General features: G+C 38.7%; 1 long non-coding RNA gene across 1 annotated transcript; it reads right to left on the bottom strand.

Annotated features, from left to right (window-relative positions):
* Positions 1 to 2,303: 2,303 nt before the first annotated feature.
* LOC124231675 (uncharacterized) lies at positions 2,304 to 9,908 on the bottom strand. The gene is made up of 3 exons (XR_006886643.1): positions 8,506 to 9,908; positions 7,041 to 7,227; positions 2,304 to 2,341 (listed from the first exon to the last, which is right to left on the bottom strand). It is a non-coding gene; the product is annotated as an uncharacterized LOC124231675 (long non-coding RNA).
* Between the last annotated feature and the right edge of the window lie 1,616 nt (positions 9,909 to 11,524).

The following is an 11,524-nucleotide window of genomic DNA, read 5'->3' as shown; positions in this document are numbered from 1 at the left end:
GATAAATGTAGTTATGGATAACAGACTAATTTGTGTTCTGATTGCTGCTGTTACCACTCCTCAATTGAATTAACTATCTTCGAGTCTTGCGAACCTGCGCAGTACACTGTCTTTTCCACCTCAAGGAGCATATCCATCTGCTAATTGAGGAAGCTTCTGTGACTGGAATTTTTCCCCTTAAGTATGTTCCTAGGAGGTTGTTTGGTTCTTTTTTTAATTCCACAGTTTCGTTTCCACCAGAAGAGTCGTCTTTAGGCCACACTGGAATTAGACATGCTGCTCAATAAATGAGCACCTCTGTATTGCTGTTAGCAACTGGCTTTTCGGTCATGTGACTATCAATGTTTAATGTAACTGTCTAGTTACTTAGACTTTTTTAGCATAATAAGTTTCCCTGAAGATTCTCATATCTTGTACCATTTTGTACTGTACAATGAAATGTTTTTACCTAATTTTTCATATTTATTTAAAAGCTGATTCGGGTAGTGGCAGGGAAGTTTAACTGCCCATGTAACTGTCAAAGAATTAGTTTTTGAATCACAACTATTTTTTTTGTTAGTTTGGTGAGGAAGATTGGCCCTGAGTTAATATCTGTTGCCAATCTTCCTCTTTTTTTTTTTTGCTTGAGGAAGACTGTCCCTGAGCTAACATCTTTGCCAGTCTCCCTCTATTTTGTATGTGGGACACCACCAGAGCCTGGCTTGACAAGTGGTGTGTAGGTTTGTGCCCAGGATCTGAGCCTGTGAACCTCGAACCACCGAAGTAGAGTGCGCGACCTTAACCACACTGCCACCAGGCCAGCCTTAATCACAGCTATTCTTAATTGTAAGAGGTAGAGTTAATATTTCAAGCGTTATTTCCTTTCCTGTTTATGATTGTGAAGAAAAGAATATGAATTTTAAATGAAAAGGTTTAGACCAAATAAAATCATTCAGGGAAATTGCATTTACTTTTAGAATTTATATCATTCAAAAATGTATATATAGTACAAGGTGAAGTGTTGACGAAATGGAATAATTTTTTCTTAGCTCACAAATGAGTTTGAATGCACCGCCTCTACAAAGAATGAAAAACTGACTAAAGGCTTATAAACAGTTATGGGCTGGGGGGAGCGGAGCAGCAGGGGAGCATCTTCTTAAACCTTACTTTGCTCTTAGAAGAACCGCTGTATGTTTCCACGAGCAGACAATGGAAGCAGAAGCAAGAGTGGTTATTCGCTGTCGCTGACTCGTGGCACCAGCTGGATAAATTACAAAAACTGACTATCTCAGATGATTTGTAAAAATAGTGTACGTAAATAAATAGACAACACCATGAAATTGACTGCGCTTATTTGTTATTTGCATCCACTAGATAGAGGACAGTCATAACTGAAAACTGGTAGATCCTTGCTGAGCCTCAAACCTTGGGAGGTGAGAGGATGAATTCCTCCTCGTTTTTTCTCTGAAACTAACTGATGGGAGCCACACCCCCCACTGGCAGGAACAACAGCAAATCGGCCTTTGAAGTGTCTTCTCTGCTTCAACAGCTGAGCTGGGGTAGGGGGCAGCCCTGCGGCCACACTACAGAGCAGCACAGCTGAGGGTCCTGCTTCTGCCCCCACAGCCACCAAGGATTCAATGGAACTGTTTTCTTTGGAAGAAAAACGGAATGACTAATAAACTGGTAAGTAACACTTGTGTTCTCCTTTTCCTCATTTCTTCTCTTTTTAATGCCTCAGACTTTGGGCAGTAAGCGCTGCTCCATCTCGCTGCACGGCTTGAGCGTGTGAAGTCACTGATGTTTAGCTGGGCCCGCCAGCTGCACTGAGGGAACAGTTTGCCTCCAGAGGGCACAGGTATTTCCTGTTGACCTCACAGTTCCGGGGGGAGTTATGTATGTGATTGACCAGAAAATGAGATTCAGAGTTTACGGTAAAATCTCTGTAATGTCAGAAATATTTGAAGTATTGAGTAGAAATAAGAGATAAAATAGTGACGATAAAAATAATTTCTGACATTAAGATAAGATTAACTGGATCTTAGAAAATATAGTTAAAGAGACAAGGGACAAAAGTAAATTATACTTTTCATTCAACATGTGTGAACTTCTATAGACAGTTTGGTTCTAATAAGAGAAACAGACTAGGAACAGGTGCTGGGAAACTAAATGGAAATGAAAAGGGCATTCGGCTTACCTCCAACCTGTATACAAAATAGCATCATAGAACAGCGACTGGAGCTTAGTCTTAATCCATCTCCCACTTGACTCCCCAATAAAATCAGAGCCAAATTTACACGAAGCTATAAAGCAAGAGAAATTTTCCACCTCTCTTCTTGTTCCTCTTCTGCCTCCTGTAAGTCTGTATGGGCGAGACAGGCCTTGAATGAGGATTTAGGAGTAAGGATGAGGAATTAAGCAGAGAACTAAGGTGGTGAACCCTCAGCAGCAGATGGTCCTCCTGTCTTTGACCTCTCACCCCAAAATGAAGGCGTGGCATTCAGCGCTGGATTCTACACTGATGTATTCTCTACCTTTATTTTATTTCGGTGTAGTAAAAAGCTAAGCCATTTATGTAGATGAGTAATATCCTACATTCTAGGTAGGAAGATGAGACAAGTCAAAGGGAGGCTGCTTACTGTCCAGGCTTCTTGGTGGCAATTCAGCCCCAAATAGGACACTGAAGGAGCACTATGTTGTTCTTTTCTTTTGTTTTTGATATGTCTCGTTCCAGAGTTTCTTTCTTCTCTTCCACATAGAGAAACAACGGAGGTCTCACTGTTATGAGTGACTCCATCCCAGGGATGTTTATAAAAAAATATTGTTGACAAATTTCAAACTAACTGAAGAAAGTAGGGGATTTTTCACTGTAACCAACTCTTGGTGTTAATAGCAAATACTTTCAGCTTTAGAAATCGGAATTTCTTGAAAAGATGCACCACATACATATAAAGTATTTATGACAGAACAAGTAAATGTATGTTTACTTTATTCATTTCTGGGGGAAGGGATTGCAAGTGTCTCTAATGTTTTGAGGTTTAAAAAACGAGGCCCATTCATGTTGACTACAATCTAATATAATTCTTATATCTGAAATACTTTCTAGCACAGACTATTAGCATAACTAGCCCAAAGGAAATGCTTGGTAAATACTTGTGGAATTAATTTACTTGTAATAATTTATGGAATTGATGTTTTATTTTTTAGTTTTTATTCTTCTCCCCAAAACCCCCCAGTACATAGTTGTATATTCTGGTTGGAGGTCCTTGTGGCTCTGCTATGTAGGACGCCACCTCAGCATGGCCTGATGAGTGGTGTGTAGGTCCACACCCAGCATCTGAACCATTGAAACCCTGGGTGGCCAAAGTGGAGTGCACAAACTTAACCACTCAGCCACAGCGCTAGCCCCTGATGTTTCATTTTTTATGTTTTTAAAAAAGTGTTTGTAAATTCTGCTTGAAGTAATGGAAGAATAATTGTGTCAGACTAACTCTCTTACAGATAATGATTAAGAATTCAGAACAAAACATAAAAACTATTCGAAGGTAACTCTAAGCAGACAAAAAAGAAGGAAGATGGCCTTTGAAAGAAGAGGACTGCACTGGTTGAGATTTGTGGTTATATTGTTTTTGCCTAAAGGCATTTCCCAGTCCACCAGTTGAGAGTAGCCAGAACTCAAGCAGAAAGCTACAGTGAAATTGGTTTGAGGAACAGGACAGAGTTCAGGGCTTCTAGAGAGCCTGAAAAGTGAGGAGGAACATCACAGAAAGAAGGGAACCACAGAAGGGGCAACATTAAAATCTGCATATAAATTCTGCCAAATCCTTGGCTGATTCCTGAGTTACAAATCTATATAAGAGACTGTAAGGAGCCTGGCAGAAAGCAAATAGCTAAAAGGATGAAAGTACTAAGCAGAGTTTTCAGCTGCTGCCCACCATAGGAGATATAGTTTGAGTCCTACCAAATTAACTGTCTGTGAGAACAAAACCAGCAATTTTCAGAGGAAGATAACAGAATCTAGAATCTCTACACCGTATCATCCACAATGTCCAATATACAATCAAAAATTACAAGAATGAGAACAGGAAAATGAGACCCACAATCAAGAGAAGAAATAGGGTAATGTGGTCCCTAGTCAAGAAAAACAACGCCAATATAAACTGACTCTGTGGTGACCCAGATGTTGAATTAGCAGACGAGGACTTTAAAGTGGCTATTACAAGTATGTTTAGATTAGCGAAATACTTTTAGATAAGTGATAATTAAAAGGACTTATCCGTAACACATCTGCTGTACAAGATATACTAAAGGAGGTTCTGTGGCCAAAAGAGAATCGATAGCAGGTGGAAACTCAAATCTAAGCAAATTCTGGGCATAATAAATGACCAGTTAGGAAGAGACAATGATACAGCAAGTAGGGGCTTTCACCTACTGAGGATGGAGTATATAAGAGTTTCTTGCGCCATTATAACTTTTCTATATGCTTGAAATTATTTCTTTTAAGTTATAGAAAAAGTATCTGGAAATCAATTTCTTAGTAAATCAGATTCTACTTTTTGTGTTTACCAATCATTGGGAAAACTCCAAAACAGGCAGGGTGTCTGAAGGTGTCTTGGATAACAGTATGCTTCTTTCTTCTCTACTTCATCCCACAGTATCCAATATCCCTCTGTTCTCTATCAAAATCTGCTTCCAAGAAAGAATCTAAAACACACTTCTACAAACGTATAAATGACCGATAACAGTTAAAGTGTTACTTCTCACAGAGTGTTTGTTCTGCATTTTAACAGAAAGAGCCTTCAATTGGAAATATATGAAGTTTTCAGACATTAGAGAGCAGTAGTAACTTTTAAGAATAAGATAGCCTTTATGGCTTCTGAAGTCATGTCATCTAAGCAATTAAGTCCACCTAATCATTTGGGTACCACTTCCAATTCTACCCTCCGCCATCATCTTAGTTTAAAATTAGCAATCAGAATGTCACCTCTTCTCCATCAAAATTGTTAAATGCATTGGCTCTCCTCAAAAAAAGTGATTTTACAGTTTTGTATCTGTTAAAACACAGCACAGTCAATCCTGCTCTATTGTCTCATCTCTGTGAGGTAGAAAGACAGACGATAACAGATAATGATCTTTTGGTTACCATTTTACAAATGAGTGAAAGTGAACAATGTGAATGACCCTTCCAGTCCCGGCCTTTTGCAGTATTGAGAAATGTGAAGCTTAAATGGGAGGAAATATCTCCAGGGGCAACCAGGGGGAGGTATGAAAGCAGGTTTACAAAAAGGCAATTTCTGACGAACATACAGTTTGGTGTCAAGTTTTTTCTTTATCCACCGTAGTATCTTACAAATATTAGGTGTTTAACAAATGTTCACTTAATTAAACCAGGTTGAATCCAATGTTGTGCTATCCCAGAAAGAAGTCAGGCCGATGCAATAACCCTATTTTAATCGCTTTTGAGTTTTTTCCCAGTGCCACAGGGAGCAACAGTGATTCTACCATTCGTGCAGCTCCTGCTGGCAGTCCAGTAGACTTTGTGAAAGTAGTTAACTCCCAACAACATATCATATTTTATTTTACTTATTTTTTTTAGTGGCTTAAACCAACACACATTTATTGCTGCACAGTTGAAGAATTTCAGACCATGTAGCTGAGTGGCTCAGAGTCTCTCAGGAGGTTGCAGGGAGGATGTGAGCTGGCGGCAGGGGCCGCCCTCAGCTGGAGGCTGGAGGAGCTGCTTCCAAGATGGCTCCCTCAGCTCCTTGCCATGCGGACTGTATCATATTTACACCCTCCGAAAAGCAAAAAAAAGGAGGATGGATTTTTTTCCTCAAAATATTCCAGAGCACAGTATATTACATATACTTAAGGTGTTATAATTTTTTTAATATATAATTATTCCTCAAAAACTTTTTAGCAATTAAATCTCAATTTATCACATCAGTGAAAGTGGTTGCATGGAAAGTCCAAAAACAAACTAAAAAGGTTAACCTTTTTCTTGTTGTTATAAGTTTGTCTTTCCAAATTAGTTTTGCTATACCAGTATTTTCATTGGTTTGCAATTTCTTAAACTCATTACACCTAATGATAACAGCCAGCAAATCAAAGCTATTTTAATTCCAAAGGGAGGGAAGCTGGCCTGGGACTGTGAAGGGGTTGCGGGTAACCTCCAAGTTTGCCAGTTGGTATTCAGACAACCTTGAGGGGCCAGTTCCATTTTTTAAGAGTAGTCATGGTGCAGGTGATCGTTCTTACAAATTCCTTTCTCCATGGTTATACAGTATTCAGATTTAGCAAATTAACACAGGGTCACATTTTGAATTTACTTAGGTCACCACCTTCCATAATTTGTAGTTCTTAAGCAAAATCTAACATCCCACTACTGTCTTGTACACCAGCAAAACGTGGATCAAGAAGATATTGTTGATTAGAAACCAACAACGACTGAGGAAATATCTCAGCAGCCGAGAACAGGGAAGGGGCCTCTGGCCTGGCCAACTGCAGGCACACTTCATGCACCCTGTTTGGGCTGTCACGGCTTTTATCAACAAATCTTTTTGGGAAAAGAGTTGCTCCCTTTCTTCCTTGAGACTTGATCGTCAGAGTTAGTTTTCTCTTTTCATCTTCAAGACCTGTGACATTTTCTGCAGAGGACTGGAGACTGGGTTTTAGTAATGCCAGTTCTAAGGATGGATTTTTATTTATCTACAAATTATAAAGGAAGAAAAGTGGCTGGAAACTTAATTACTCAAAATTTGCTTATTTAGTTGCATTCTAACTTTACTTAAGGCTCTGGATGTCTTCGGCTCCTTCTTAGATGCTTTACTTGGCCTGTGGCCCGTTGCCATAGTGAAATGGAATTAATAATTCTGACTTATGCCAACTTAATACTTGTTAAATATACCCTTTCTTTGTTTATAAAAAAAGAAAAGGAGCCTGGCAAATCTAGTATGCTTCAAAAGGATTATAAAATTTTAGGAACTCTAGTCCTGAATTATAGCTGTGGAGAAAGGTAAGCTGAATGTATTACCCAACATAAGACAAATGTAGATACTTACTGTTCTGCCAGCTGACAGTTTTGACTGAAGCTTGATGTTTGCTTTTTCAAGCTGTTTGAGAGTAAATTTAGCTTGAAGCAATTCTGAATGGAGGGAAGTCACTTCATGGTCCAAATCATCTTTTTCCTTTTGAACTCTATTACAACTTGTAATTTTGGCCGATCAAAAGGCTCTAGATCATCTTTCTCTTAAGTTAAAATAAAATTTGAATTTGATTTAGTTTGTATAAAGTCACATTTAATACAATCAAAGACGACTCCATTTCTGCATATTTTGGGACAATTTTGAAAGCACCAGTATACACAGAAAATGAACTAGGTAACGGTTTAGTTAATACAACACAGAATTTGAAACCTGAGTCCCAGCCAGTTTTGATCTGTGCTGCATCTGTTTGAATTTGAGCATATCATAACCTCACTAGGCCTGAATTTGTTCATCTGTTAAACAGGAATAAGACTGCCTTTACCCCAGGGATGGTCAGATGCTCAACGATTTGCCGCCTGAGCCCCTTGGAAGGCAATGTAAAGACCCTTGGTGATGGGGTCATCGTGCAATATTCTTTTACTGTGTGACCAATTTATATATTTAAGAGTTCGAAAAAGCAAAATGACTCTAGTGCCCCCAGGCCACTGGGGTGTGCATTCTTTACTTTCTCTGCGGGCCCGGGAGAAGCAGCTAGCTAACGAAAACTTACAAAGTGCATGGATCAACAAAATTGCCTTCTGTGAACACACTGCTGGGTATCATTCACTTTGACTACATTTTAAAAACCTTCAGTCTTCTGTGTCATCCTTCAAGTAATGATAATATCTCCATTTTTCAGATGGAAATATGGGCACAGAGAAATTAGGGAATAGGCCCAATGTTAAAAACCAAAATTATATTATCTCTTGAGATTCTTTCTACCCTAGGTTTCTATGGTTCTCATAATAGAAGCAGAATGATTTGGAGGTTCAAGCATTGTTTCCAGTAAAAAATAATGCAGATATTATTCCTGGGGAATAATTTATCAGCCTCAGTCAAGTCCCTTTGAGATCAAAGAAAATTCAAGCAAATGGTAGCAAGGAAGATTTCCTTAGAATATTTTAAAAGTATTGCTCCCATTCAAATACAGAGGATTCTTTTATTCCTTTGTATTCTTTTGAGTACCCTGTAGTTTATAAATCACATGTCTGTTTTGTACACTTTGTACCAGACAAGTCTGGGCACGCAAAAATTGTAGGGTGTTTACAAAGCCACTTAACATATTTGGTTGTCATTTAAGTTATGACTTTGAAAACCAAAGAAGACTAGCCCTTTTACAGTGATAGGCAGGTTTACGTAACTTGCTGCACAAACTAAATTCAAAATTACTTTAGTTCACATTGCACAGGTTATTCTTTCGTTGCCATTCTGACATAACACTCTTTGATGTTTTAAAAAACATCCAAAGTAATTAACAAGTATGACATGAAAGTTTCAGTACCTCTTCTCCTGTGTATCATTTTTCCGTCATGGAAACTGCAGCCAGTAGGGCTGTCTATTGACGATTGGATGAAGTCTAGCTTTTCCTTCAAAGCGCTTATCCTGACACGTTGTAATCAGAGAAAGGAAGCCAAAAGACAGAGCCTTAGGAACACATGTAGGATTGGGAGTTCGTTCATTTGCTTCATCTAGTATCTGTTTTTGCTACAGTTTCAGTTCAGTGACGCAAGAATATCCAAGATAGAAAAAAAAAAGACTCCTGCAGCTCAGGTGCCCCTGGCGGCTGAGGGAGCGCGGAAGTCAGCAGGTGTGTTCCGTGGGCACGTGTTGGAGGGGCTAGCACTGTGAGGTGTGGCCAGAGAAAGACCTGGGCTTACATCTCAGCTCTTTTTCTTACCAGCAGCGCTCTGTGCCCTCATCTATAAAAGGGACTATAGAGAACTATTTTCAGAGTTAAATGAAATCTCCAATGTTAACTGCTCTGCGTAGTGTCTGACAGAAAGCATAACCATAAGAGTCGTTATCGTTATATATTCATTTTGAGCCAGTCTATATAATTTATGCTAAAAATAAAATGAAGGATTACTAGGATGAATTGAGAACAGAGACCATTCTCAGGAGTGAAATATTTGTATTACATAATTTAACAAACAATGGAGTTTCTTACTTTCAATAACACACAGCATCAGAACTACCTGCATAAATTGTGGCAAACCTGTTTTAATGAACAAATAAGAGCCACTTAGAATTATCATAGCAGGATATACTGGAAAGGGGTGTTAGATTTACCTGATTTCAATTCTAGCTTTGGCCCTTGAGCAAATTTCTTTATCTTTGATCTTTGACTTCCTCATTTGCTAAATCAACACCTTTCAGGGCGGTAGTGAAGATACACAGTCATGCATTGCTTTACAGGGACATGTTCTGAGAAATGCATTGTTAGGCAATTTCGTCATTGCACGAACATCATAGCATGCACTTACTCAAGCCTAGTTGGGATAGCCTACTGCACACCTAGGCTAGATGGTACTAATCTTTTGGGATCATGATAGCACATGTGGTTTGGAGTTGACCGAAATGTCGTTATGTGGTGCATGACTATATTAAAACTATTATTAAGAGTATATACATGTCTGTTATCTATCCATCATCTATCTATCATCTATCTATAAAGAGCACACAGTAAACTATAGAGAGTAGTGATTATTCCAACATTATAATAAATTTCTACTGCAAATAGAATTTTTAAATTAGAGTGCTAAAAATTAGTCTGATATATGTAAACATTCTCTTTGAAATTATTTGCACTATTGTTTACCTAATCCTTTTGTCATTTATATGATTAAAAATTAACTTCAAGGGGGTCGAGACTGTGAGGGGGCACATGGAGTGGCTTCTGGGGTGAGTGGCAAAGTTCTATTTCTTGACCTGGGTGGTAATCGCAAGGGTACATCTGCCTTATAATTATTCATTAAACTATATATTTGTTTTGTGTGGATTTTGGTGTCTGTTATTATACAATGAACAATTTTTGAATAAAAAATTACTCATACCAGTTACTGTATCAACTATTACAAAGGTGAAACTACAGAGAATTGATTTAGTGAGGTTTTACTGTTTTTAAAACACAAAATAGAATTCATGTACAGATAAATGAGAGATCTTGATTCCTACCTCTTTATTGGGTCCTTCCACGAATGCACCAAATTGCTATCTGAGCCTTCTATTTTCATGTGAAAAATTTTGGATGCCAACAACTGTAAGTATAATGTAGGATTAATGTCATGTTAGACAGTAACAAAGTTCACTTGGCAATGCCTATGATCAATGTTGTTGATTGGAAAAGACAAACCAGATTGTAATGAACTCTCATGATTTCAGTGGAGGCAAGCATGATAGTGCCCACTTAAAGAATAAAAAGAGGTCAGTGGATGACAAGGTGAATGTGAGTCCACTTTTGTGTGGCTATTAAAAAAGTAAAACGATGTCCCAGCTATGGTAAGTATTTATTGAACAAGTTACTATTATATCTACTGAAAAATGCGAAAATTGCAATGATTTTGTGAGTATGTGGAAAATATATGAATAGGTCTCTTTGGGATGTTTTACTTGAAAAAGAGGAAACTCCTCAAGCTCTCTCCAGGTCAAGGAATTTGGAGGTATCTTATGATCTCCACAGCTTCCTGAGTGATCAGAAGCAGAAAGCCTGTCAAGAACCAGGGCAAACTGAGTCTCTCTCCCCTTGCCGCCATGGGCTCTTGCCCTCTTCTCTCTGTAGTCCACCTCCCACTCCATGACGATCAGCATACATGTCCCTGAATGGCTGTCCTATGCTTCCAGATCTCTTGGGGCCAGTGTCTGCTTACCGCAGACTCATTCTGTCTGAGCCCCAATTCCAAATAACTTCGGGCAAAAGAGACCATGGGAGCGGAAGGCATGGTGGGAGTGAGAGGAAATGACTTACTAGAATTCAATACAGATAATGACAGGGCCACCAAAATGAGTCATTCACTCATTGCACCAACACTGAACTACCAGGAGCCAGACTTTGCTGGGGATTCAGGGATGAATAATGCCCAGTTCCTACCCTTGAGGAGGTCAGACTTCAGAAAACAAGACAGAATATTTAAAGAGGACAAAATAAAAGAGGTCTGAGTAAATTCTTTCAGTATCCTAGAGGAGGCAATGACTAATTTCACAGAGAAGATTATAGTAGAACAATCTTGAAGAACGAGTGTTAGAACTCAAAAAGCACACTCAGGGAAAAAAACGTGTTCATTTACTTACATTAAAATTGGGAATTTCTCTTCCACAAAGGGTACTATGGATAAAGTCTTGACAGGTCCAGATTTTTGCAATATCTAAAACTGACAAGCATCTAATGCGAATCAGCATGGAAAAATGATGGATGCTCCAAAAGAAGATAGGTGAACCTTGTGAACAAGCAATCACCAGAGGAGAAAGCCAAAAGCATCCAGCACCACTCATCCGTAATCATTTTACACCAGGTAGACCAGCAA

Source organism: Equus quagga, chromosome 22, assembly GCF_021613505.1.
Source record: "Equus quagga isolate Etosha38 chromosome 22, UCLA_HA_Equagga_1.0, whole genome shotgun sequence".
Classification (NCBI taxonomy): domain Eukaryota; kingdom Metazoa; phylum Chordata; class Mammalia; order Perissodactyla; family Equidae; genus Equus; species Equus quagga.
This window is presented reverse-complemented; position numbering and strand designations above follow the sequence as displayed.